The 27007-nt window shown below is 52.1% G+C and overlaps 1 protein-coding gene and 6 non-coding genes across 7 annotated transcripts in view; 4 read left to right on the forward strand and 3 right to left on the reverse strand.

Moving 5' to 3' along the window:
• LOC120375611 (zinc finger protein 850-like) overlaps positions 1-27007 on the reverse strand; it is a gene marked incomplete at its 3' end in the record, with an annotated part of 610246 nt that overhangs the window by 531589 nt on the left and 51650 nt on the right. The gene's annotated exons all lie outside the window — the stretch shown is intronic.
• On the forward strand, positions 4073-4188 carry LOC120376010. The gene has a single exon (XR_005586936.1). It is a non-coding gene; the product is annotated as a U5 spliceosomal RNA (small nuclear RNA).
• LOC120376266 lies at positions 6115-6278 on the reverse strand. Its single transcript, XR_005587167.1, has one exon. It is a non-coding gene; the product is annotated as a U1 spliceosomal RNA (small nuclear RNA).
• LOC120376086 lies at positions 9988-10103 on the forward strand. The gene has a single exon (XR_005587008.1). It is a non-coding gene; the product is annotated as a U5 spliceosomal RNA (small nuclear RNA).
• On the forward strand, positions 11202-11412 carry LOC120376617. Its single transcript, XR_005587465.1, has one exon. It is a non-coding gene; the product is annotated as a small nucleolar RNA U3 (small nucleolar RNA).
• Positions 14680-14895, forward strand: LOC120376543. Its single transcript, XR_005587401.1, has one exon. It is a non-coding gene; the product is annotated as a small nucleolar RNA U3 (small nucleolar RNA).
• On the reverse strand, positions 19127-19200 carry TRNAT-UGU. Its single transcript has one exon. It is a non-coding gene; the product is annotated as a tRNA-Thr (tRNA).

Raw genomic sequence — 27007 nt, forward strand, 5'->3', positions numbered from 1 at the left:
TGTTCTTCCTTGACTTTAGCAAAGTTTTTGATACGGTCTCCCACAGTATTCTTGTCGGCAAGTTCAAGAAGTTTGGGCTGGATGAATGGACTATAAGGTGGACTATAAGCTGGCTAGGTCCTCGGGCTCAACGGGTAGTGACCAATGGCTCCACGTCTAATTGGCAGCCGGTCTCAAGCGGCGTGCCCCAAGGCTCGGTCCTGGGGCCGGTTGTGTACAATATCTTCGTTAAGGATCTGGAGGATGGCGTGGACTGCACTCTCAGCAAGTTTGCAGATGACACTAAACTGGGAGGAGCGGTCGATACGCTGGAGGGTACGGATAGGCTACAGAGGGACCTAGACAAATTGGAGGATTGGGCTGAAAGAAACCTGATGAGGTTCAACAAGGACAAGTGCCCAGTCCTGCACTTAGGACGGAAGAATCCCGTGCACTGCTCCAGACTAGGGACCGAATGGCTAGGCAGCAGTTCTGCAGAAAAGGACCTAGGGGTTAAAGTGGACGAGAAGCTGGATATGAGTCGACAGCGTGCCCTTGTTGCCAAGAAGGCTAACGGCATTTTGGACTGTATACGTAGGGGCATTGCCAGCAGATCGAGGGATGTGGTCGTTTCCTTCTCTTCGACGTTGGTGAGGCCTCATCTGGAGTACCGTGTCTGGTTTTGGGCCCCACACTGCAAGAAGGATGTGGAAAAACTGAAAAGAGTCCAGCATAGACTCATATTTAGGGATCTAAGGGCAGATGACGCCTGGGGTTACTTCAAGTTGAAGTTGCAGGAGTTGTCAGAGGCATGTATCCCGAGAAGGGGGAAACGGCTCGTAGGTAGCAGTTTTAGACCGAGCTGGATGAGCAAGCGTCTTAGAGGGGTCATTAAGAAAAAGCAGAAAGCGTACCGGGAGTGGAAAATGGGAGGGATCAGCAAGGAAACCTACCTTATTGAGGTCAGAGGGTGCAGGGAAGCTGTGAGAAAGGCAAAGCGACGAGTGGAGATGGATCTAGCGAAGGGGATTAAAACCAATAGCAAACGGTTTTTTAGCCATATAAATAGGAAGAAAACCAAGAAAGAAGAAGTGGGACCGCTTAAAACTTTGAATGGAGTGGAGATTAGGGATAATCTTGGAATGGCACAATATCTGAACGAATACTTTGCCTCGGTCTTTAATGAGGCTAATGAAGGGCTAAGGAATAGTGATAGAGGGACCGATGGGAATGAAGATATGGGGGTAGACATTACGGTAGCTGAGGTAGAAGCCAAACTGGAACAGCTTAACGGAAGTAAATCGGGGGGCCCGGATAATCTTCATCCTAGAATATTAAGGGAATTGGCGAGGGATATTGCTAGCCCGTTAGCGATAATCTTTAATAAATCCCTAATTTCGGGGATTGTACCGACTGACTGGAGATTAGCTAATGTAGTTCCTATATTCAAGAAGGGGAAAAAAAGTGACCCGGGGAATTATAGGCCTGTTAGTCTAACATCTGTAGTATGCAAAGTCATGGAAAAAATCTTAAAAGAGAGAGTGGTTCCGGAGCATGAGGCCGCTGGCAACTGGGATAGATTACAGCATGGATTTACGAAAGGTAGATCGTGCCAAACCAACTTGATCTCCTTCTTTGAGAGAGTAACAGATTTTTTAGACAAGGGAAATGCGGTGGATCTCATATATCTGGATTTCAGTAAGGCGTTTGATACGGTACCGCATGAAGAATTACTGGTTAAATTGGAAAAGATGGGGATCGAAATGAAAATCCAGAGGTGGATAAGGAGCTGGTTAAAGGGGAGACTGCAGAGGGTAGTATTGAAGGGGGAACTGTCCGGTTGGAGGGGGGTTACCAGTGGAGTTCCTCAAGGCTCGGTTTTGGGTCCGATTTTATTCAATCTATTTATTGCTGACCTGGGAACCAAGAGTAGGAGTGGGCTGATAAAGTTTGCGGATGACACCAAGTTGGGGGGTATTGTCAATTCGGAAGAGGATCGGGATATTCTCCAGGGAGATTTAGATGACCTTGTAAACTGGAGTATTAGTAACAGGATGAAATTCAATAGTGAGAAGTGTAAGGTTATGCATTTAGGGATGTCTAACAAGAACTTTAGTTATAAGCTGGGGACGCACCAGTTGGAAGTAACGGAGGAGGAGAAGGACCTAGGAGTCCTGGTTGATCGCAAGATGACTATGAGTAGGCAATGTGATGTGGCCGTTAAAAGCTAATGCGGTCCTGGGTTGCATTAGGCGAGGTATTTCTAGTAGGGATAAGGAGGTGCTAGTCCCGTTATATAAGGCGCTGGTGAGACCTCATTTGGAGTATTGTGTGCAGTTTTGGTCTCCCATGTTTAAGAAGGATGAATTCAAACTGGAACGGGTACAAAGAAGGGCTACTAGAATGATCCGAGGAATGGAAGGCCTTTCGTATGAAAGGAGACTTGAGGAGCTCAGTTTGTTTTCCTTAACCAAAAGAAGGATAAGAGGAGATATGATTGCACTCTTTAAATATATCAGAGGGATAAATACCAGGAAGGAGAAGAATTATTTCAGCTCAGTGCTAATGTGGACACGAGGACGAACGGATATAAACTGTCAGTCAGGAAATTCAGGCTTGAAATTAGACGAAGGTTTCTAACCATCAGGGGAGTGCAATACTGGAACAGTTTACCGAGGGAAACAGTGGGGGCGAAGGATCTCCATGACTTTAAGATTAAACTAGATAAGTTTATGGAGGGGATGGTATGATAGGATAACGGGCTTAGTCAATAGGTCAATTATGTGCCTGGTATGATATAACCTTTCCAGAGGGTTTGGCTGGAGAGTCTTGCCCGCATGCTCGGGGTTCAGCTGACCGCCATATTTGGGGTCGGGAAGGAATTTTCCTCCAGGGAAGATTGGCAATGGCCCTGGAGGTTTTTCGCCTTCCTCCGAAGCATGGGGCAGGGGTCGCTTGCTAAGGAGTGGGTGGATCGGCTTATGTGGCCTGCATCTTGCAGGAGGTCAGACTAGATGATCATAATGGTCCCTTCTGATCTTGAATTCTATGATTCTATGATTCTATGATAGGGCAACAAAAGTGATTAGGGGGCTGGAAGACATGATTTATGAGGAGAGGCTGAGGGAACTGGGATTGTTTAGTCTGCAGAAGAGAAGAATGAGGGGGGAGTTGATCGCTGCTTTCAACTACCTGAAAGGGGGTTCCAAAGAGGATGGATCTAGACTGTTCTCAGTGGCACCAGATGACAGAACGAGGAGCAATGGTCCCAAGTTGCGGTGGGGAAGGTTTAGGTTGGATCTTAGGAAAACCCTTTTTCACTAGGAGGGTGGTGAAGCACTGGAATGGGTTCCCTAGGGAGGTGGTGGAATCTCCTTCCTGAGAGGTTTTTAAGGTCAGCCTTGACAAAGCCCTGGCTGGGATGATTTAGTTGGGGATTGGGTTGGACTAGATGACCTCCTGAGGTCCCTTCCAACCCTGATATTCCATGATTTGAAGCTGTTCCCGTGTATCAACGTGAGCTGCAGCTCAGCGAACCCCAAGGATCTGAGCGAGGCGAGCTACTTTGCAGCAGAGGCAGACCAAGCAGCAGGTACAACACGGGGTCGCACCCCGGCCGGCAGATAGAATCTCATGTGCGAGATCCTGGCTCCTGTTACTTTGCAAAGTGTGTGCGTTTGCTCCGGGTTTTAGCTGTGGGCCAAGTGCCCTCTGGCTTCTCGTCCGGGCTCCGTCCTCCATGCGCCTGGGCATCAGCGGGACTGTCTCAGGAGAGCAGCTGCCCCATCCCAATCTCCGCCCAGCCGGGGAAGGAGCAGAGGCAGCCCGGAGAAAAGACTCCTTTGAGCGCCAGAGACGGCCGGAGCATCTTATTTGCATAGCCACAGTGCATTGCGCGCAGCGAAGCGAGTCCCTGGTCGAGGGGCTGGTTTTGCTCCCTGTGTCCCCGGTTTCGATGATCCAACTCGGGCTGCCAATCGGTTCAATTCCATTTCCTCTGAAAGCTAGCGGTGTAGCGGGCTGGGAGAGTAGTCACCCTGACTTTTGGGAGCGTAGGCGGTTGCCCCGGCAGCGCCTCTGCCACGAGTTCTACATGCTCTGCTTTCTCTTCAGTTCGTATAAATCTTTCGCCTTTTACTAAAGATTTCCGTGGAGAGGAATGTTGATGAGTTTGTACCCAATTTTTTAAGGCTTTGCTTTGGCAAGGCTGTTGCCTGCTGTGAGAAAAACAGAAGAGTGCTCCCTGAGCTGGTGTCACTGGCTGAAGCTTTTCTATAGTATGAAAAAAGTATAGTAGAGGGCACCTGGCATTGGCCGCTGTCAGCAGACAGGATACTGGGCTAGGTCTTTAAATTGGACAGGTAGCTGGGAAGATGGTCAATCAGACAGAACCCGTTCGACAAACCTTTTCATTTCCTTGTTATTGCCTGACTCCTTTAATTCTTTTCCTTTTCCTTATTTCCCAGCAGACTGACTAGCCACCAGATTTGGGTGCTAGCAGAGGGACCTGACGAGCTCCTTCTTTTCGGCAGCGTTGAACATGCCAGGGCACAGTCAGATTCTGGATGCTCATCTGAATGTAATGCCTAGCTCTCACCTTTATTTCTGTTTCTTAGCTCTTTTGGGCCATCGATCTTTGGTCTGACCCATGGGATCCCTGCATTAGGAGAGATGGCTAATTAATGAGCCCATAAACCTTGGAAATCAAATGAAACCTGAAGTCCGTAGAAGACCTCGAAAGGCCCTTGGCGGGTGGAGTGCGAGCTGAGGAAGAGTTCCCTGCACAGCTTACTTCTCCATTCTCGTTTTCCTGTCCTGAGCGGAAAAGCCAGGAAGCATCTCCGGGTAGGGAGGGGATACCATATGTGTGCAGTGGTTAGACAGGAAACAGCAAGGAACTGGACTCGTATGGAGTGAAACTGTAAGCATCTTCTGTATGCCTGATGACTGCAGGTTTGAGAGAGTTATGTGGGAAGTGGAGGCTTTCGGTGGGCTTTCAGAGGAAATGTAATGGAAAGGCAGCCGAAAGTGGAATCCCAGGTTTTTAAACAATCCTCCACTAACACACCAAACAGCTCAGGTCTAGTTACTCATTGAAAATTAGAATAAAGTTACAGCAAGATTTCATCATAAATGAAGTCAAACCCTAAAGATTTCAGAACACAACTGCTATAAGGAGCCACGAGGGAAGCAATACAAAGTCAACCTTGCCTCAGAGAAAGGCAGTTAAACAATTTCTCTTTTTTAAAGCAGCATAATCTCCCCAAACGGAAGGGCACTGTTCCTGGAGAAGGGTCCTGAGAGGGTTTTCCTCGTTGGTGCCGGCCATCCACCTCCCGAAAGGCGGAGCTAGGTCGACGGAAGAATTCTTCCGACCAAGGCGCGGACTGATGTAGCCGCGCCGATTTACGTTCCCCGTGCAGCCCAGGCCCGAGGGTCGGTGCGTGCTGAACAGTTAAGTCAAAACAGCTCCGTCCGTCAGAGGTGTGCAAAAGGGAAAACCCGCTCCTGGGCGACACGGCCACGCCGCCCTAACCCGCAGCGTAGCTAAAGGGCATTCGGGGAGGCGGTGGGTGGGCCTCAAGCGACGGAAAGCCCTCCTCCAGCATGGGGTTGTGACAGCCTAGTCTCCGTAGCACAGACAGGGTGGCCACCAAGAGACAGGAACAGACAGCGAAAGCCAAAGCGGCCCCAGGGCAGGGGGCGAGGCTGCCTGTTGGACGAGGAGACAGGCGTTTTGGACAGGCCGTCCTCCCGTCAAAAGAGGAAGAGCCCGAGAAGAAGGGCCAGGCAAGAAGCTACAAGCAGGGAAAGAAGCAGAGCAGGCAGGCAGACAGGCAGCTCCCCTTAGAGCCCAGGAAGGCACCGGTCCAAGCCCCCCAAAAGCAGACTAGAGAGCAGATCAGCTGCAAAAGACTAGGGAAAGCCAAGAACACAGAGAGACCCAAGTACAGTTTCAGAGCTGAGCTTTGCTTACAAGGAGGAACGTGTGACAAAGATACCTAGAAGTACAGGGCCTGTGGAAAAGAGCACTCCCAAAGACCCAGAATAACAGCTGTTTTCCTGAGAATCTGCTTTGCAGTGCACTAAGCCTAAAAAGCCCACTATCGGTTGTCTGTTGTTCAAACCAATCACCAGGGGAGAGCACGAACGCAGTCCCCCACTACCACAAATTATGTAGTCAAGTTTCCCGCATTTGGTGAAATTGCAGGGGTCAACACACCCACAGTGCAATGGATGAGCCTCACCCTGGAAAAACCCCCTTCATGATCATGGTATCTCCCCTGCCAGATAAGTATGAGTTCCTGCTGCCCGGCCGCCGCCCGCCCTCGCTCGCCCCGCACTTATAACACACGGGGCGGACCGCCGCGCCCCCACCGCCGGCCTCGCCCACACCGGCCCCCACTGCCGACAGCTGCCTCGATGTGGCCCCCGGAGACCTTCCCTTCCCCACGCCGAGCTCCCGGTGCCAAAGTCGGGCCCTGCCTGGCAGCCTGCGTCCGCTCCCACGATGCTCTGCTCACACACAGATCTGCATACCTGCTCACGCGGCTCCGCCCCTCCGCTCGGGCCCCTCACCCTGCCCGCCCGGGCCGCCGCTCTTGCGTGCTCCCCTCTTTGAGCTCAGATGGGGTGTAGTGCTCAGATCGAGTGCGACAGACCTTAACTTTGCCATGTGAGGGTCATTCTAGCCCCATTACCTGGCTTGCTTATTTATACCTATGACTGTCTTTAACTGTTGTATGCGTGATGTACCCTCACTGCTTGCTGACTGTATCTTGAACTCACCCACAGTATACCCCACATTGGGGACATTGCACACTGTATAAGTTATGTGCTGTCCAATACCAAAGTACTAGCATCCCCCTATACTCTGTATGTCACCCCTGATGACCAGTAACTGATGTTACAAACTCTCTGTAGAAAGCATTATCTAAATTGTATCTATTCTTAAACATTTTCTAATAAACATTTAAAACTAAAATTGCCCTATACTCTGTATGTCACCCCCGATGACCAATATCTGACGTTTCAAATCTCTGTATCGTTCATTTTCAAATATTTTCTAATAAACTTTTAAATCTTGGCCTATCCAAGGCCGTGATCAAGTGTCTTGATGTTTTTGGTCTTTTGGCCTCCAGATGAAAACCTTGTCTGTGTCTTGGGAACCTTGAGGTAAAAAATTATCTAAGTTGTAGCGGGTCCCGTCCCGGGAAGCCAGACCATCAGAGAGATGACGTGGCCCACCTGCTGCTGGGGAAAGAGTGCAGCTTGCATTTTGCTTCTCTCTCCCTCTCCCTCGCTCTCTCCCCACCGGAAGTTGGTCCAATACAAGAATGACCTCCCCTGCCTTGTCTCACGTCAGTTTCTCCTCAGGGCAGAAGGTCGGGTGTTGTCAGCCACTCTCCAGAAACTGGACGGCCACTCGATCCCTTTTGTTACCTGCCAAGTGAGGCTGAGTGCACTGGCAGGCAGCGCCGTTTGAAGAAGTGGAAGATTGGACAAATGACCAGGGAGGAGTATAAAAATATTGCTCAGGCACGCAGGAGTGAAATCAGGAAGGGCAACTCATGCTTGGAGTTGCAGCTAGCAAGAGATGTTAAGAGTAACAACAAGAAGGGTTTCTTCAGGGATGTTAGCAACAAGAAGAAAGTCAAGGAAAGTGTGGGCCCCTTACAGAATGAGGGAGGAGACCTTGTGACAGAGGATGTGGAAAAAGCTAATGTACTCAATGCTTCCCCACCCTCCCCCTTCGTGATTTTGTCTTCACGAACAAAATCAGCTCCCAGACTGCTGCTCTGGGCAGCACAGCATGGAGAGGAGGTGACCAGCCCTCTGTGGAGAAAGAAGTGCTTCGGGACTATTTAGAAAAACTGGATGAGCACAAATCCATGGGGCCGGATGCGCTGCATCCGAGGGTGCTAAAGGAGTTGGCGGGTGTGATTGCAGAGCCACTGGTCATTATCTTTGAAAATTCATGGCCATTGGGGGAGGTCCCAAATGACTGGGAAAAGGCTAATGTAGTGCCCATCTTTAAAAGAGGGAAGAAAGAAGGAGGATCCGGGGAACTACAGGCCAGTCAGCCTCACCTCAGTCCCTGGAAAAATCATGGAGCAGGTCCTCAAGGAATCAATTCTGAAGCACTTAGAGGAGAGGCAAGTGATCAGGAGCGGTCAGCATGGATTCAGCAAGGGCAAGTCACGCCTGACTAACCTAATTGCCTTCTGTGAGGAGAGAACTGGGTCTGTGGATGAGGAAAAGCAATGGATGTGTTCTTCCTTGACTTTAGCAAAGTTTTTGATACGGTCTCCCACAGTATTCTTGTCGGCAAGTTCAAGAAGTTTGGGCTGGATGAATGGACTATAAGGTGGACTATAAGCTGGCTAGGTCCTCGGGCTCAACGGGTAGTGACCAATGGCTCCACGTCTAATTGGCAGCCGGTCTCAAGCGGCGTGCCCCAAGGCTCAGTCCTGGGGCCGGTTGTGTACAATATCTTCGTTAAGGATCTGGAGGATGGCGTGGACTGCACTCTCAGCAAGTTTGCAGATGACGCTAAACTGGGAGGAGCGGTCGATATGCTGGAGGGTACGGATAGGCTACAGAGGGACCTAGACAAATTGGAGGATTGGGCTGAAAGAAACCTGATGAGGTTCAACAAGGACAAGTGCCCAGTCCTGCACTTAGGACGGAAGAATCCCGTGCACTGCTCCAGACTAGGGACCGAATGGCTAGGCAGCAGTTCTGCAGAAAAGGACCTAGGGGTTACAGTGGACGAGAAGCTGGATATGAGTCGACAGCGTGCCCTTGTTGCCAAGAAGGCTAACGGCATTTTGGACTGTATACGTAGGGGCATTGCCAGCAGATCGAGGGATGTGGTCGTTCCCTTCTCTTCGACATTGGTGAGGCCTCATCTGGAGTACCGTGTCCGGTTTTGGGCCCCACACTGCAAGAAGGATGTGGAAAAACTGAAAAGAGTCCAGCATAGGGCAACACAAGTGATTAGGGGGCTGGAAGACATGATTTATGAGGAGAGGCTGAGGGAACTGGGATTGTTTAGTCTGCAGAAGAGAAGAATGAGGGGGGAGTTGATCGCTGCTTTCAACTACGTGAAAGGGGGTTCCAAAGAGGATGGATCTAGACTGTTCTCAGTGGCACCAGATGACAGAACGAGGAGCAATGGTCCCAAGTTGCGGTGGGGAAGGTTTAGGTTGGATCTTAGGAAAACCCTTTTTCACTAGGAGGGTGGTGAAGCACTGGAATGGGTTCCTTAGGGAGGTGGTGGAATCTCCTTCCTGAGAGGTTTTTAAGGTCAGCCTTGACAAAGCCCTGGCTGGGATGATTTAGTTGGGGATTGGGTTGGACTAGATGACCTCCTGAGGTCCCTTCCAACCCTGATATTCCATGATTTGAAGCTGTTCCCATGTATCAAGGTGAGCTGCAGCTCAGCGAACCCCAAGGATCTGAGCGAGGCGAGCTACTTTGCAGCAGAGGCAGACCAAGCAGCAGGTACAACGCGGGGTCGCACCCCGGCCGGCAGATAGAATCTCATGTCCGAGATCCCAGCTCCCGTTTCTTTGCAAAGTGTGTGCGTTTGCTCCGGGTTTTAGCTGTGGGCCAAGTGCCCTCTGGCTTCTCGTCCGGGCTCCGTCCTCCATGCGCCTGGGCATCAGCGGGACTGTCTCAGGAGAGCAGCTGCCGCATCCCAATCTCCGCCCAGCCAGGGAAGGAGCAGAGGCAGCCCGGAGAAAAGACTCCTTTGAGCGCCGGAGACGGCCGGAGCATCTTATTTGCATAGCCACAGTGCATTGCGTGCAGCGAAGCGAGTCCCTGGTCGAGGGGCTGCTTTTGCTCCCTGTGTCCCCGGTTTTGATGATCCAACTCGGGCTGCCAATCGGTTCAATTCCATTTCCTCTGAAAGCTAGCGGTGTAGCGGGCTGGGAGAGTAGTCACCCTGACTTTTGGGAGCGTAGGCGGTTGCCCCGGCAGCGCCTCTGCCGCATGTTCTGCATACTGTGCTTTCTTTTCAGTTTGTATAATTTTTTTGCTTTTTACTAAAGATTGCTGTGGAGAGGAATGTTTATGAGCTTGTACCCAATTTTTTAAGGCTTTGATTTAGCAAGGCTGTTGCTTGCTGTAAGAAAAACAGAAGGGTGCTACCTGAACTGGTGTTGTTTGGCTGAAACTTTTCTATAGTATGAAAAAAGCTCAGAACTCTAAAAATGATTTTTTGGGGTTTTTTTCCCTTTAAGCTTCTCGTGTTAGTGAGATGGCTTCCTAGCTAGCCAGGGACTGTTTTGTGATGTGCATTCTGCTGGCTCTTTGGTTTTGTATGTTTTTGGCAATAACAGTAGAGAAGAGTATCAAGGTTGAAGAGCAGCAAAGAAATGTATTGTTGTTTGTGTTAACGTTTGGTTTGTCCTAAGAGTGTACGGTTTGGAGTCATTTGTAACTCTTTGGTTAGTTATTGGTAACAGCTTATTATTGGGCCCCTGAGTTGAAAGGCTGCTCTTGCAGATTTGAGTTTGTCATTGTTGGAAGGTCAGTTCAAGAGCTGCTTTCTTAGTCTAGTCCGTGAGGGTTCTTCCGCCGCCCTCCTTAATATACCTTCCAGAAGGTGATTGCATGGTTTCCCTCGTCTTCCCACAGAAGAAAAAATGTCCATCCCTTTCCTGTTGGGAAAACACCAGTGTTTTAACTTAGGAAACAGTCAACGTTTTGCCCAGATGAGGGCTGGTTCATAGGAGCAGAAGAAGAGGAAGGTTGTGGCCCTTTGAGTCAGATTCCTAGCGTTTCAGGCCAGAAGGAACCAGCCGATCACCTCAGAGGGACTAAGGGGCACCAATGCCCCAAATGGCGAGGAATTGCTTTGATGCAATTGACTGTCTGTTTGAGCTAGTTCTGTGGGAAGGAGCAGAAAAGAGCCTCGGGGCTGCGGAATAGCGCTTGCATAGGCTTTCTTTGCCCTGTTTTTCTGTAAGAGTTAACAGTGAGAGATTGGTAGTCGAGGTCAGTGGGTGGGTTTATGGGAATTAGGAGTATTAGAGGGGAAACCAGGGAGAGGAAGGCATCTGCAAGACTTGTCTCTCTTTGAACAGAATTGTGTGTTAAGGGTTGTTGCTTTGAAGTCTTCCACTGGAGTCATTTCACCCACGAAAGCTCATGCTGCAAAACGTCTCTTAGTCTGTAAGGTGCCACAGGACTCTTTGCTGCTTTTACAGATCCAGACTAACACGGCTACTCCTCTGAACTTGTAATTAGGGAAGTGTGGATTCAAGTGTCTGATCTCGCTAACCAACAGCAGGAATTGCAGGGTTTCTTCTGAGCGCGAAACAAGCGGGCAGTGTTGCTTTAATGCACCTGTTGTTTGCCGTTGATGATCGTTCCTGCTTTCCTTTTGGAGAGTAGCGAGGGGGAGAACACGGACTGAGTGGTTAGACCTTACAAAGCAACTTTAAAAATGTGTTTTTGGGTTTTTCTCTTTCATGAATCTGTTTATAGTTTTTGTTGATAGTCTGTTTAATTGCAAAACTTAATTTGTTTTGATAGGATTTGGAAGAGAAGTAAATCTAGTGTGAAAAGGGTGTTTTAAAGGTTTCTAATTCAGTACTTACTAAAAAAATTTTAATATTCCTTTATGCTGCTATATCTTTTTCTCTTGTAATCTATGTCAGAATTTAGGTGGGGTCCTGTGTCTGCACTTTCTCTTCTTTTTCTACTTTCTTCTCTGCTTTACTTTTCTTCCCTTTCCATTTTTCTGGAAGCCCCTAGTTTTACTCCTACTGCTCTGGCAGGGGGTACGCAGTTTGCTCTTGGCCCCAAGCCCATCAGACAATCCACACAGGATCTGAGAGTTGCTGTCGCCTGGCCCTATAGTGGGTAGAGGGTGGAATGGGGAGAAAAGCAGCTCACACAGAGCCCCTGCCATTGGGGAGAATGGAGGACCTTGCTATGGGTGGAATCAAACACACAGAACCCCTGCCATGGAGAAAGACTGGGGAACCCTGCAATGGGTGGAGGAGACAATGAAGGGCATGGGGGGGGAGGGGTTTACATGAGGGATTTGCATATGTCAACATCTCCCATGCCCCACTGGGTGTTTTCCTTCCCATCTTGTTTCTTCTCTTTTCTGTTACTCTTTTTTTCTGTCTGAGGTAAATGAAAAATCCACACCCCTGAGCTGACCTAAACCCTCCTACAGTAACTCCTCACTTAAAGTCATCCTGGTTAACCTTTCATTATGTTGCTGATCAATTAGGGAAAATGCTTATTTAAAGTTGTGTAATGCTCCCTTCTAATGTTGTTTGGCAGCCGTCTGCTTTGTCTCCTGCTTGCAGGAAGAGCAGCCCGTTGCAGCTAGCTGGTGGGGGCTTGGAACCAGGATGGACCGGGCAACCCCCTATCAGCTCCCCACTCCCCTAAGTTCCTTGCGCAGTAGCTGCCTGCAGTTCAGCTGTGTCCCCCTGCCATGTGCTGCTCCTGCCCTCTGCCTTGGAGCTGCTCCCGGAGACTCCTGCTTGCTGTGCCGGGGGGAGTGAAGGAAGGGGGGACTAATCTCAGGGTGTCCCCCTACCCCCATCTTCCATAGAGCAGGGCTCAGGAGGGAGAGAGCTTGCAGCAGCTGGGGTCTCAGCAAGCTGATCTAATTAACAAGGCAGTGTACTTAAGGGAAATGTGCATATCTCCCTCCATTCCTGCTGCCTTGCAGAGTGAGAGAGTTAACCCTTGAGGGCTCAGCTAATTGCTAGTTCATCATTTAGCAGTAAGGGAAATATCCCACCCTCTGACTCCTCTACCTCAACCAAGCTTCACAATCATCATCACTGTGTATCAGTATTAAATTGTTTGTTTAAAACTTATACTGTGTGTGTATATATATATACACACACACAGTCTTTTGTCTGGTGAAAAAAATTTCCCTGGAACCTAACCCCCTCATTTACATTAATTTTTATGGGGAAATTGGATTTGCTTAACATCGTTTGCTTAAAGTCGCATTTTTCAGGAACATAACTACAACGTTAAGCGAGGAGTTACTGTATAGACTGCTAGTTGGAAAAGCGAGAGGGGAGAGCACAGACTGAGTGGTTAGGCTTTGTATACTGAATAAAAGAAGGAGTTTTTTTAGTGTACCAGAAATCTAGTTATGAGGAAGGTTAGATATAATAGCTTTATTTAGAAACTTGCATAACGCTTAGGTGCAGATAGTCTGGTTTTCTTTTTGCTGGGATGGGTTTTGAGTAAATCATTAGTCTGCTTGGTTTCTTTCATAATCTGAAGTGGATTGAGCCTCTAAATCCTTCTACTCCTCTCCCCTCCCCCTCAAATGTGAAGGGGAACAGCCTCAACCTTTTGTCTTATTCTGCTTTGTAGGAGAAAGATGCTCTATTTAAATAGTCATGATCCATTTAGGTTAATTCTTATGCTGAATGGCGGGTAGGAGAGGGTATAAATCATTGGAGACTCTTGCCCCACTCCCTGTGTGGCCTGTGTTTTTCTTTGTTTTAAAATGAGACTGTCTAGTTTTTATGTAAATATATTTGGGTGGTTTCACTCATATTTATATTGCTATGAATTTCATGTGCTCTTGTCTCACAGCAGACATGGGGGGAAAGCCTGTGGCAATGGACTTTGCAAAATTATAGACTAGTGATTCTCAACCTCTGACCCAATCAGCAGCTGCGGCCGATGTGGCATCCTCAGGGCCATACAGGTAGTATATAGTGTGTGGATTCTGCTCACATAACACAGAGAAAGTTGCCTATGCAGCTCACAATAGTAAATAGGGTCAGATCAGAAGATATCTTCTTTCCAAGTGGGAATTGTGTAGGGAGGAACAACAGACCTAGTGCAGCTGTGTTGCCACTGTCTACTAGCACTGAAATGGTTCACAATGCCTTGGTTCAAGTGGCACCAGTTCTAAAAGTAAGGGTGATCTAGTGCTGTGGTTCTCAAACAGGGGTATCCAATGGTCTTCCAGGGGGTACATCAACTCATCTAGATATTTGCCTAGTTTTACAACAGGCTACATAGAAAGCACTAGCAAATTTGTAACAAATTAAAATTCATACAATGATTTGTTTATACTGTTCTCTATACTATACACTGAAATGTAAGTACAATACTTATATTCAAGGGATTTATTTTTATAAATATTGCATCTGATTTTGTAAGCAAGTAGTTTTTAAGTGAGGTAAAACTTGGGGGTATGCAAGAGAAATCAGACTCCTGAAAGGGGTACAGGTGTCTCTAAAGGTTAAGACCCACTGATTTAGTGCAGGTACCACCAGTAACATAGAACCCTGCAAAAACTTCTAGTGCAGATGAATTTGAGAGCAAGCCGGAGAGAAACAGCTGCGGAGCATGCTAGAAAGGGCTGACCTGTCCGCATTGTCTGTGCCTGACTGGCTGTCATGTGGCACAGAGGAGCCTGTGAGAGGTATGGCAAAGCAAGAGGGTTTGATTAGTTGCTAGGAGCTCCACATGCTAATCAGGAGGTGTGTGTCTGTAAATAGCGACATAAACATCTTCTAATGGCCAGTCTTCTAAAGCTGCCTCGATTGTGCTTTAATGAAATGGGAACCTGGTTTTAGATTTTTGTTCTTTAATTCACTGGGGGTGAAACCCGTTGTATGAAAACATTCACCATGGGAATAAAGCTTGCGCACATTAGCCTGGGTATGTAGCCGAGCACAGCTTTATAAGACTATACTTTCAGGGATCATTTCTATAGTTTGTAACTAGAGAATTGTGGTTGAAAGTGTCTGACCTTGCTAACCACGATGAGGAGTAAAGTGTTCTTTTCTGAGCATGAAGTAAGTGGACAGTGTTGCTTTAATGCACCTGCTGTCTGCTATTGATGAGTGTTCTTGCTTTCCTTTTAGGAAGCTGAGAAGAAGAGAACACAGACTGAGTGGTTAGTCCTTATAAAACAAATTTAAAAATAAGTGTTTTGGTTTTCTTTTCTGTTATCTGAGCTTGTTTAAAGCTGTTGTTTAGTGGCAAGTCTTAATTTCTTTTAGTAGAATTTGGAAGAAAAGTAAAGGTAGTGTGAAAACTGGTGTTTTAAAGGTTTCTAATTCAGTTCTTACTGAAAGTTTTTTAAATTTTCTTTATGCTGCTCTCTCTCTCTCTTTTTCTTGTAATGTATTTCAGAATTTAGGTAGGGTTTTGTGTCTGGAAGTTCTCTTCCTTTTGCACTTGCTTCTCTCTTCTTCCCTTCCCTTTTTTTGGGAAGCCCCTATTTTTACTTCTCCTGCTCTGGCAGGGGGTACGCAGTTTGCTCTTGGCCCCAAGCCCATCAGACAATCCACTCAGGATCTGAGAGTTGCTGTCTCTTGGCCGTATAGTGGGTAGAGGGTTCTAAAGCTGTGTCAGGGTATGTCTACACGATGGGATTATTCCGATTTTACAGAAACCGGTTTTTGGAAACAGTCAAGTGAACGCGGCCACACTAAGCACATTAATTTGGCGGTGTGCGCCCATGTACTGAGGCTAGTATCAATTTCCAGAGCGTTGCACTGTGGGTAGCTATCCCATAGCTATCCCATAGTTCCTGCAGTCTCCCCCACCCATTGGAATTCTGGGTTGAGATACCAGTGCATGATGGGGCAAAAACAGTGTCGTGGGTGATTCTGAGTAAATGTCGTCAGTCAGTCCTCCCTCCATGAAATCAACGGCAGATAATCATTTCGCGCCCTTTTCCCTGGATTGCCTGGGCAGACGCCATAGCATGGCAACCATGGAGCCCGTTCAGCCTTTTTTTCACCGTCACTGTATGCCTACTGGATGGTGCTGACAGACGCGGTACTGCAATGCTACACAGCAGCATCCCCTTGCCTTTTGCAAGTTAGCAAAGATGGTTATTAGCTATACTGTACTGTCTGCTGCTTTGCTAATTGACAATGATAGTTGCAAGTTATACTGTACCGTTTGCTGCTGTCATGCGTGCTCTCGGCTAGCTTCAGTGAGGTTGACTGGGGGCATATGGACAAAAATAGGAATGCCTTCCTAGATCATTCTCTTCTTTAAGTTTTGTCTAATGGAGAGGCAGTCCTGGCTAAACTATCAGGCAAGCCTACTAAAGAACGAGAGAAGCAAATGGCTGCTCCAGGTCCGAGCCCCAGACATCTGGCAGAAACGATGAGCTGCATGTCATTCTAGGGGGTGCCCCTGCAGCAACCCCACCCATTGCTTCCCTCCTCCCCCATCTCTCCTGGGCTACTGTAGCAGTTATCCCCCCATTTGTGAGATGAAGTAATAAAGAGTACATGAATTTGAAACAACACTGACGTTATTGCCTCTGCAAGTAGAATTCAAAGGCGGGAAGGGGAGGGGAGCCTCCACCTGCTATGATATTCCAGGCAGGACTGAATCTCCATTAGACAAAGCTTAAAGAAGAGAATGACCTGGGAGTCATTCCCATTTTTGCCCAGGCACCCCTGGCCGACCTCACTAAGGCCAACCAGGAGCACTCACGGGACGACGATGACAGATATCAGTCCTCCCATACCATCTGCCCTCAGGAAGGGAAAGAAAGGGGATGCTGCTGTGTAGCGCTGCTGCACCGCGTCTGCCAGCAGCATCCAGTAGACATACGGTGACATTGAAGAAAGGCGAGAAACAATTTTTTTCTGTTTGCTTTGGGGGGGGGGGAACATATACCCTGAACCACCCGTGACAATATTTTTGACCCTTCAGGCTTTGGGAACTCAGCCAAGTATTTTCTTGACTAGCTTCACCTCTGCACCAACTTGCACTTTTCCTATGTGAGCCTGGCTAGCTCAGTTGGTAGAAGCAGCAAAGAGTCTTGTGGCACCTTATAGACTAACAGACGTTTTGATATAAACTCGTAGTGTTGACTGGGCCAGAGAGAGCAGCAGGTTTCCCATATTGTTTCTTGCTCTTGTTTTCTTGACTAGTTTCTCCTCTGCACCAACTTGCGCCGGTGCTTCATGAGCCTGACTAGCTTAGTTGGTAAAGCATCAGACTTTTAATCTGTGGATCCACAGTTCAAATCCGTGGTCAGGTGATAAACTGCTCATGAAGATCTTAAACTGTCTTTCTCATGTCCTCTTTGATGTTACTTTTTCTCTGCAGGATTTTCCCTTTCCTCAGAAGGGCCTTTTTCTGTGTGGGTTTGAAGGGGCAACTTCCTGACAGCCCCTCTGTCCTTGCAGCCTGGAGGAATAAAGGCCTCTGGGCATAGAGCATGTTCCTCCCCTGCGCGCGCACGCACGCACGCACGCACGCACACACACACACACACACACACACACACACACACACATACATACACACAGAATGTCCCTAAGGAATTAGAATCACCTGCTGCCTTCCCCTGTCCTGCTGAATCCGGAAATGAAGATGCTCTTCAGCCTAAACCCATGTCCCCTCTTTTCCCAGTGCCCCTCAATCCCAACCCTCAGTCCCTCCTATGCTCACTGCTCCTCACTCCCAACCAGAGCCTGCTCCTCTTCACCCTTCTCCTCTGTCCCAACCCACAGCCCCCTCCTATTCCCAGTGCCCCTCAATCCCAACCCACAGGCCCCCCCGCCTCACGCTGCTCCTCAATCCCAACCGATGGCTCCCTCCTTCCCTCCAGCAGCAGGTGCTTCAGACCCCCTCAGGAAGATTTTCTTGCAAGGTTTCGTGTATGAGTCTGCATGTGGATTTTACAGTATGTTGGAAATAGGTTGGGTTGCTTGCCGAAATGATCACTTGTGGCTGGTGTTGGATTCCCAGTCTTCATGTTATAGGGGCAGGAGAAATAAAGGGTTGTTATCCTTGTTGTGTGAATCGAGGGCAGCACAACTGTGCTTGGCAGACCCCGATTGAAGGACTCACCCTCAATTCAATAGCACTTGCTAGGCAGGGGACACCGGTTCCAAAGCCAAGTGGGCCAGGGTCTGGCTGTCAATGCTAAAATTTAGGTGTTAGACCAATGTTAGGACAGGGTGGCTGTGGAGGGATGAGTGAATCCCTAAACAGCATAGTGAGTATGGTGCCTTCTTATTTCTCCCCTTTTCCACCCAGGGTAGCAGGTGAACTGGACAGAGGCACCTCTGGGCTTGCACTGACTAAGAACAACAGCTGTGAGTGGGGTGCAGAGCGGGGTAGGCTCATGTTAAAGGACTTTTGGTTGCCAGATTTACGAGCTGTAGGGAGAAGGACCCTGCCCAGCTTATTTGGGGGTGGGACTTTCCCTCGTGGTTTATGTTTATGTGTTGGGGCTGCTGACATGACTTCTACTAACCTTGGGCTTACATTGCAGTGTAGACATACCCTGAGAGGGCATCTATACTGTGACAAAATCCCTGTGGCCCGGCTGGCCTGGATGAGCTGATTTGGGCTCCTGGGGCTCAGACTGGAGCCCAGGCTCAGAGACCCTCACCCCTCGTGGGGTCTTGGAGGCTGGGCTGAAGCCCAAGTGTCTACACTGTAATTTTATAACCCTGCAGCACAAGCCCCACAAGCCTGAATCAACTGACTCAGGGTTTGAGAATAGTGACTTGGGTGTGTTAATGGCAGTGTAGACATAATGCCAGGCTATGTCCACACTACAATGAAACACCCATGGCTGTCCTGTGCCAGTGCAGGCTCCCAGGCTAGGGCCGTGGGGGTGGTAAATTTGCAGTGTAGACATCTCGGCTCAGGCTCAATATCGGGCTCTGGGAGCCCTCAAGGTTGGGAGGGAGTTTAGCAAGCAAACAAGGTAGAACGGCAGTGGAGTATTACCCTGGACTCAATGGCATTTCTCCATTGGTCTGTCTGCTTTGGGGCAGGGACAATAACACGTCCTGCTGCATTAGTTATTTCAAAGGGCGGTTTAGGATTTTCATTCTCACACACGGTGCACAAAGCAGGACTCAACCCTCGGTGTAAACTAAATGAGCCGCCCACAGGTTCTGCCAGCCACAATGAGCCATTCTGTGTGAGAGCCCAGACCTGCCCCTGTCCCAGAGGAAGCAGGATCATCTGTGACAGGCTGGACCACTGACCTATCAGCTCTTAACTCCCAAACTTTCAGTAACTCTATTATCAGTGCCTGCGAGTGTAATTTAAACAACTATACTGGGCTGGACCAAAGAGCTCTGTGTTTTGTCCTCCCACAGTAACCAATACCAGGTTACCCAAGAGTTAGTCAATAAGACACCACTGGGAATTGAACCCAGGATCTCCTGTTTACAAGACAGGTGCTTTAGCCAGCTAAGCCATGGTGCCTGCTTGTGCCTGTGGCAACAGCACAGTCTCTGCCCACACCTGCCTCCCTGCCATCCCCACCGGGGCCTGAAAAGCTTTGCTTGTGTTTGGATTCTGCAAAGCAGAGGAGCAGGTGAGGTTTTCCTTGCAAGTAAGTGTGTGTGTGTGTGTGTGTGTGTAAGTGTGTGTGAGAGAGAGAGAGAGAGAGAGAGGGGGAGAGAGAGAGAGAGAGAGAGAGTCTTTGGCCAGGTCTGCACTACAAGGTTACTTCAGTATCATTATATTGCTCAGATGTGTGAAAACCACACAACGCTCCCTCGGTCAGCAGCTTGTGGCTGGTGCACACACTGCAATACCACATCTGGCGACAAAATTGCCCTGTTTTGGTGACAAGATAAAACCACCTCGACAAGAGGCCTAGAGCTTTTTGCAGCAAACCTAAAGTGACAATTGTCAGTGTAAATGCTGCTGGTCATTATATCACCATAACTGGTCTCCACCAGTATCCCACCATGCCTGCCGTGAACTCACCTGCCCTGCATTCCTGCTACAGAGCCATGGGCCCCTCCCCTTTCATAGCTCCAGAAAGTTCTGACAGCTGAGCCGCTATCTAACCGGGATTAGCTTGATAGAACTGCATTGCCAGCCTAAGTAATGTAATTACACCAACCTAATTTTGTAGTGTAGACCTGTCCAAAGAATCACACACAAACCTTGGGAGCAAAACTTCATCTGCTCCTCTGCTTTATAGAATACAAACACGAACAACACTTGTCAGGGCCCAGTGGGGATTGGCAGAGAGTCAGGTGTGGGCCATCTTTATCCCTGGAGAGATGGACTCTAAGGGTACGTCTCCATTGCAATGTAAGCCCAGGTGTGGCACGCTGTGCTCAGAGCAGCACTTAGAAGCCCCATATTCACCACTCTCATATAATGATGACATGGTTTGCTGAAAGTCTGCCTTGTGATGTATCATTTCAAAAGTCTTGATCTGTTGAACATTAATATCTTGTTGGATTGTGTGTGCTCACATTGATTGGGAAGTTATGAAGTTTTTCTCTGTGTGTGTTACTGAGATATGTTATGAGGTTGAGAAATGCCCCCCACCAGCCTTTCAGGTGCGACAAGGGAGGAGCCAGACTCGCTGCTGGCCCATTGAAGGGATCCACACTGCCAAGGACTAGCCCAGGAACCGTGTACAATGCAGGCTTCTCCGAGATAGCACAGTGACAATGGACACTGCTTGACTCACATCGTAACAAAGGAGCTTCCTAGCAAGTTGGAAGAAACTATGAAAGAGGGGAAGAGACATCATGACTTGGCCTCTCTCCCCCACAACTCAGCAGCTGGAAACACACCTGGAGGACAAAGACTGAACTGAACTGATTCAGAAATCAGAAGAGAATAATAACAATAATACTTGCAAACCAAAGTCCCCAACCAGACTAGTATTAGTTTTTCAGCAGAAATTTTTCAGTTTGGGGAATTTTGTTTTCTCAGTCAGACCTTGCCAAGGGAAGCAGGGAGAAAATGTTTGAGTTGCCTCCTTCAGAACAGCTTGGCCTAGACACTAGCTCTGGTTCACTGCTCTGGCCTTGCTCGGGTTGAGGGTATTTTAATAATTTGGGCAGGTCCCAGGGTGTTTGGGGGAGATGATGAGGATGTTCCCTTTTGAGATAAAAACTAAGAAATACAGCACTAGAGAATTTTTTTTTAAGAAATCTGGGATTTAGACATTTTATTTAAAGCAAGGGAGTTCTGAGTTTCTGAGACGGTTTTTGTTTGCAAGAAGGAACATTGTTTGATCTGTCATTGTCCATCAGCTGAAATCAGTTCCAATCCTCTAAGTGTCTAGTTTATGTTTTCATCAGTTAAACAAAGGTATCATACGAATGTACATTTGCAGATCCCTCTTCTCCAGGAGCTGTGCTGTGCAGAAGAACAAGAGCCACATCCAGCTGCAGTTCAGGAATCTGATGACCAAAGAGCCAATAAATGTTCTGAGGGATGGAGAAAAATGCCTTCTAGTGATTTATTGAACGAGCTCAACCTGTTTAGCTTATCAAAAGAAGATTGAAAGGTGACTTCATTGAAGTGTTGAAGGGCCTTAATGGACAGAAGAGATTGGGTATAAAAGGGCTCTTTAATCGAGCAGAGAAAGGCATAACAAGACCCAGTGGCTGGAAGGTGAAAAGAGACAAATTCATATTACAAATAAGACACAAATATTCAACAGCGAGGATGATTCACCACAGGAACAAGCTACCAAGGAAAGTGGTGGATTCACCATCTCCTGATGTCATTTCATGAAGACTAGATGGTTTTCTGGAATGTGTTTGCCCCAAAAGTAGCTCTTGTGTCATTCAGGAGGCCTGTGATATGCAGGGGGGTCGGATTAGATGCTCTAATGGTCTCTTCTGGTCATAAAGTCGACCAATTTCTGAAAAACTGAGTGTAGCATTGGGAGCAGCGTCTGATGTTTTCCTGTCTAGCCGGCTTGCTGCCTAGAACGAACACTCCTTGAGTGGGGTGATCCACAGGGAGTAGCTCAAACCTCCAAAGTGCCTGGGCAGGGGCAGGACATTAGCCCAGCAAGGGAGGGGTGTGGCAGTGACATCACAAAGGCCTTTTGCAGGACCTCAGACTATTGGTCAAAGGTGGTGGGGAGGTGGTGACCTCACAGAGAGATGCTGACATCAGCCAGGCAGGACAGGGGCGAGGGGCCAGGGAAACCTCAGAGACCCCTGTGGCTTTGCTTCAGCAAGTCTCCTTCTCCAGATCTCTCTTTGAGGACTGGGGGAGTATTCGGGTTCATGTACGTGAGTGCCAGGAGGAACCTCTTTCGAGTTTTCTCCTTCCCTTTTCCTGATTTTACTAGAAAACAGCCGTCCCTGTTTAGAAGGTAAGAGCCTCCTCGAGGTTTGAAACCTGTTCAGTCTGATCCATCTGGTGACAGTTGAATTCTAGGCATGGAAAACACGAGCTTAAGGAGGCAGAATTTTATTCCGTACCTGGGATTTTGTCCCTTAAAATCACTGGGGACATTAGGGTTTGTTCTTTTTGTTTCACCTTTTCCTCCATCCATCCCTCCCTCCTTTCTCTTCGTCTCTTGCTTCTTTTGTCCTTTCTCCTGTTCCTCCCAAAACCAGGAACAGTGTCGGGGTGTGTTTGGGGCGGGGCAGAAGAGGGGATGGGCGGCACTGGGGAGGGGGAGCTTGGGGGTGTTGGGGCGGGGGCAGAGAGGGGAATGGGCGGCACTAGGGAGGAGCTTGGGGGTGTTGGGGCGGGGCAGAAGAGGGGATGGGCGGCATCGGGGAGGGGAGCTCGGGGTTGGGCACGTGGGCAGAGAAGGGGATGGGCGGCACTGGGGGATTGGGAGCTCGGGGGGGTGTTTGGGGGAGGGGGTAGAGAGGGGGATGGGCGGCACTGGGGGAGGGGGAGCTTGGGGGGTGTTTGGGCAGGGGCAGAAGAGGGGATGGGCGGCATCGGGGAGCTCGGGGGTGTTTGGGGCGGGGCAGAGGGGATGGGCGGCACTGGGGAGGGGAGCTCTGGGGATGATGGGGCGGGGGCAGAAGAGGGGATGGGCGGCACTGGGGAGGGGAGCTCGGGGGTGTTTGGGGACGGGGCAGAGAGGGGAAAGGGAGGTCGGGGGTGTTGGGGCGGGAGCAGAAGAGGGGATGGGCGGCACTGGGGAGGGGAGCTTGGGGGTGTTAGGGGACGGGGCAGAGACGGGATGGGCGGCACTGGGGAGGGGAGCTCGGGGGTGTTTGGGGCGGGGTCAGAGAGGGGATGGGTGGCACTGGGGAGGGGAGCTCAAGGGAGTGTTTGGGGTAGGGGCAGAGAGGGGATGGGCGGCACTGGAGGAGGGGAGCTCGGGGGTGTTTGGGGTGGGGGCAGAAGAGGGGATGGGCGGCACTGGGGAGGGGAGCTCGGGGTGTTTGAGTGCGGGAGCAGAAGAGGGGATGGGCCGCATCGAGGAGCTCGGGGGTGTTGGGGCGGGGCAGAGAGGGGATGGGCGGCACTGGGGAGGGGAGCTCAGGGGTGTTTGGGGTGGGGGCAGAAGAGGGGATGGGCGGCACTGGGGAAGGAGCTCAGGGGGTGTTCGGGCAGGGGCAGAAGAGGGGATGGGCGGCATCGGGGAGTTCTGGGGGTGTTTGGGGGGGCAGAGGGGATGGGCGGCACTAGGGGAGGGGAGCTCAGGGGGTTGGGGGCGGGGCAGAGGGGATGGGCGGCACTAGGGGAGGGGAGCCTGGGGTTGGGGGCGGGGCAGAGAGGGGATGGGCGGCACTAGGAGGGGGAGCTCAGGGGATGATGGGGCGGGGCAGAAGAGGGGATGGGCGGCACTGGGGAGGGGAGCTCAGGGTGGTGTTTGGGGTAGGGGCAGAGAGGGGATGGGCGGCACTGGGGAGGGGAGCTCAGGGGTGTTTGAGTGCGGGAGCAGAAGAGGGGATGGGCCGCATCGAGGAGCTCAGGGGTGTTGGGGGCGGGGCAGAGAGGGGATGGGCGGCACTGGGTGAGGGGAGATCGGGGGTGTTTGGGGTGGGGGCAGAGGGGGCCGCACTGGGGAGGGGAGCTCAGGGGTGTTGGGGCGGGGTCAGAGAGGGGAGGGGCGGCACTGGGGAGGGGGAGCTCAGGGGATGGGCGCGCTGGGGAGGGGACCACGGGGTGGGGTTGGGGTGGGGACAGAGAGGGGATGGGCGGCACTGGGGAGGGGAGCTCAGGGGGTGTTTGGGGCGGGGCAGAGGGGATGGGCGGCACTGGGGAGGGGAGCTTGGGGGGTGTTGGGGCAGGGCAGAGGGGAGGGGCGGCACTGGGGGAGGGGGAGCTCGGGGGGGGTTGGGGCAGGGCAGAGAGGGGGATGGGCGGCACTGGGGGAGGGGAGCTCGGGGAGGGTTGGGGGCGGGGCAGAGAGGGGGCGGGGCGGCAGTGGGGGAGGGGGAGCTCGGGGGGGGTTGGGGGCGGGGCAGAGAGGGAGGGGCGGCAGTGGGGAGGGGCGCTCGGGGTTGGGCTGCTCAGGAGCCGCCTCGCGAACGCTTCAAGGCCACGTGACGCCCTCTCGGAAACTCCGCCTCTCCCGAGACAGCCAATAGGAAGAGGAGGCAGAGCCCTGACCAATGGGAGCGCGAGAAGAAACCTTCCCCCCCCCCCGCCCAGTTCCAGTGCGAGGTTGGGGGGCTGCAGTGACCAGAGCCCCAGCAGGGTACAGCGGGGGCTGCAGTGACCAGATCCCCCAGCAGGGTGTATCGGGGGGGGGGCTGCAGTGACTAGACCCCCCAGCAGGGTGCAGCGGGGGGGGGTCTGCAGTGACCAGACCCCCAAGCAGGGGCGCTGCCGGCCAGGGGTTCCTGCAGTCTGGTGCCAGTCACAGGGAGACCCGCAATAGCCTGACCCCCCCACCCCTGTCCGAGCTCCCGCCCTGCCCCCCAGCCCACTGCCTCTTGAGCAGCCCCCCCTGCGGTGTCACCACTACCCCCCCGGCTGTGTCCCCGCAGCTTCCCAGCCCCCAGCTCCTCCGGTGGCCCCACACTTCCTCCTCCAGCCTGCCCCATTCCCCCCCGGAGTCCCAGCTTCACCCCCCGACATCTCTCCAACCCACCTCCCCCCATCGCAGCCCCTTCCCCCCAGTGCCCCCGCCCAGCTCCCCGCGGGGGGGTTGAAAGGCCCCCACCCCCCGGCCGCTCCACTCCCCACAATGGGCAGCTGCTGGCGCTGAGGAAGGGGGGTCTGGGCCAGGCCAGGTGCTGGGCCGATCCTGGTGAAAGAGAGACGAGCCGGCAAGGCTGAGAGGCCCCTCCCTTGTCTGGGGGGGGGGACAGGGGCTCCCACAATTTGGCCAGTGTCACCCTCCCCCATCCAGAGGAGACGTCCGCTCCCAGCAGGCCGTGCTCCATCTCCACCCCGCAGGGGGGAGCCCCCAGTCCAGCAGTGCCCCCACCCTGCCCCCATCAGCAGCCAAGCCGGGAACCTGCCCCTTCTCCCCTGCGAGGGCTGCAGGACTCCCTGCCCCCGCAGCACCAGCCTCCCCCCATGTCCCCGGGGTGGGGTGGGGGAAGGGGGGATTCCTTCTTCCCATTGCCCAGATCCCACCCCCACCCCGGGCTGCCCAGACGGGAGCCAAGGGCTGCAGCAGTTGGCTGCTTCCCCAGGGCTACCAAGGAGCCGCCAGGAGAAGGGACGAGATTCTCCACGGCGCTGCAGCCGTTCACACTGGGACCCGTCTCACACGGGGGAAACTGAGGCACCAGGGAGGGCGAGATGGGCTGCACCAGCTCAGATTGGGAGTCTGTGGGAGAGCCAGGAATAGAACCCAGGAGTCCTGGCTCCATGGGCAGATTGGGACTCCTCCACTTGGGGAGGGTGGGCGGGCCCGGACTGTGGCCCTGCCCCAAGGCCTGCTGCCACTCAGCCTCCTCCTGCCAAAGCCCCGCCCACACGCCCCTTCAGCCCCGCCCACACGCCCCTACAGCCCCGCCCACACGCCCCCCTCAGGACCCCTTTGTTCCACTCCCCTGACCCCCCCGCCCACCTCTCACGTCTCTTCCCCCGAGGCCCTGCCACTTGTGCCTCTTCGCCCCCACCCCAAGGCCCCCCCCGCCTGCCTCTCTGCCGTTTGCACCCCCGGCCACTCCCCCCACGGCCCCCTGTGGCCGGATGGAGCGTGGGGAAGGGCGAGGATGGGGCCATGCGGGGGCGAGGACGCGTGGGAGCCGGGCCTCTGGGTGGAGCACGGGCCAGGTGCCTCCCCGGGCCCCTTACACCCACCGCCCCTGCCTGGCTCCCGGCCTCCCCGGCTCTAACCACTAGACCCAGCGGCACTGGGACAATTTGTATAGTGGGAGGTGCTGAGAGCCAGTGAACAAACCTGTAAACCCTGCACAGGATGGAAACCACTTCAAGCCAGGGGGGGGGGCACCACGACTGGCCCCCACTCTCTTCCCAGAGCTAGCGGTGGGACCCGGATACCCTGGCTCCCAACCCCCACTCTAACCACTAGCCTGCACTGCCCTGCCACAGCTGGGGAGACGAACCAGGAGTCCTGACTCCCAGCCCGGCCGTGGGTGGAGCAGGACGTACTGGCCATGGGCTCAGCTGGGCATCACTTACCATCAGGCTGGATGGTATCCCAGTGCTGACCTCCAGACCCACAGCTCTGCTGGTGCCCCTCACTCCCGACCCGCAGGCCCTTAGGCGTCCACCAGTTCTGACGGTGCCCCTCATTCCCGACATGCAGCCCCTGCTATCCTAGTCCTGACCTCCAGACCCACGGCTCTGCCGGTGCCCCTCACTCCCGACCCGCAGCCCCTCCTATCCCAATCCTGATCTCCAGACCCACAGCTCTGCTGGTGCCCCTCACTCCCGACCTGCAGCGACTGGGCTTCCCGTGGAGCTCCCCAGTCACTGTGCTGCCGGTGCCCCTCACTCCCGACCCGCAGCCCCTCCTATCCCAATCCTGATCTCCACACCCACAGCTCTGCTGGTGCCCCTCACTCCCGACCCGCAGCCCCCTGGATTCCTCGCTGAGCTCCCCAGTTACTGCGCTGCCGGTGCCCCTCACTCCCGACCCGCAGCCGCTGCTTTCCCAGTCCTGACCTCCAGACTCACAGCTCTGCTGGTGCCCCTCACTCCTGACCCACAGACCCCTGGGTTCCCTTCAGCTCTACCGGTGCCCCTCACTCCCGTCCCGCAGCCCCCTGGGTTCCCCCCAGCTCTAGTGGTGCCCCTCACTCTTGACCCGCAGCCCCTGCTATCCCAGTCCTGATCTCCACACCCACAGCTCTGCTGGTGCCCCTCACTCCCGACCCGCATCCCCCTGGATTCCCCGCTGAGC

This window comes from Mauremys reevesii, linkage group 12 (assembly GCF_016161935.1).
Source record: "Mauremys reevesii isolate NIE-2019 linkage group 12, ASM1616193v1, whole genome shotgun sequence".
In the NCBI taxonomy this organism is placed as follows: Eukaryota; Metazoa; Chordata; order Testudines; family Geoemydidae; genus Mauremys; species Mauremys reevesii.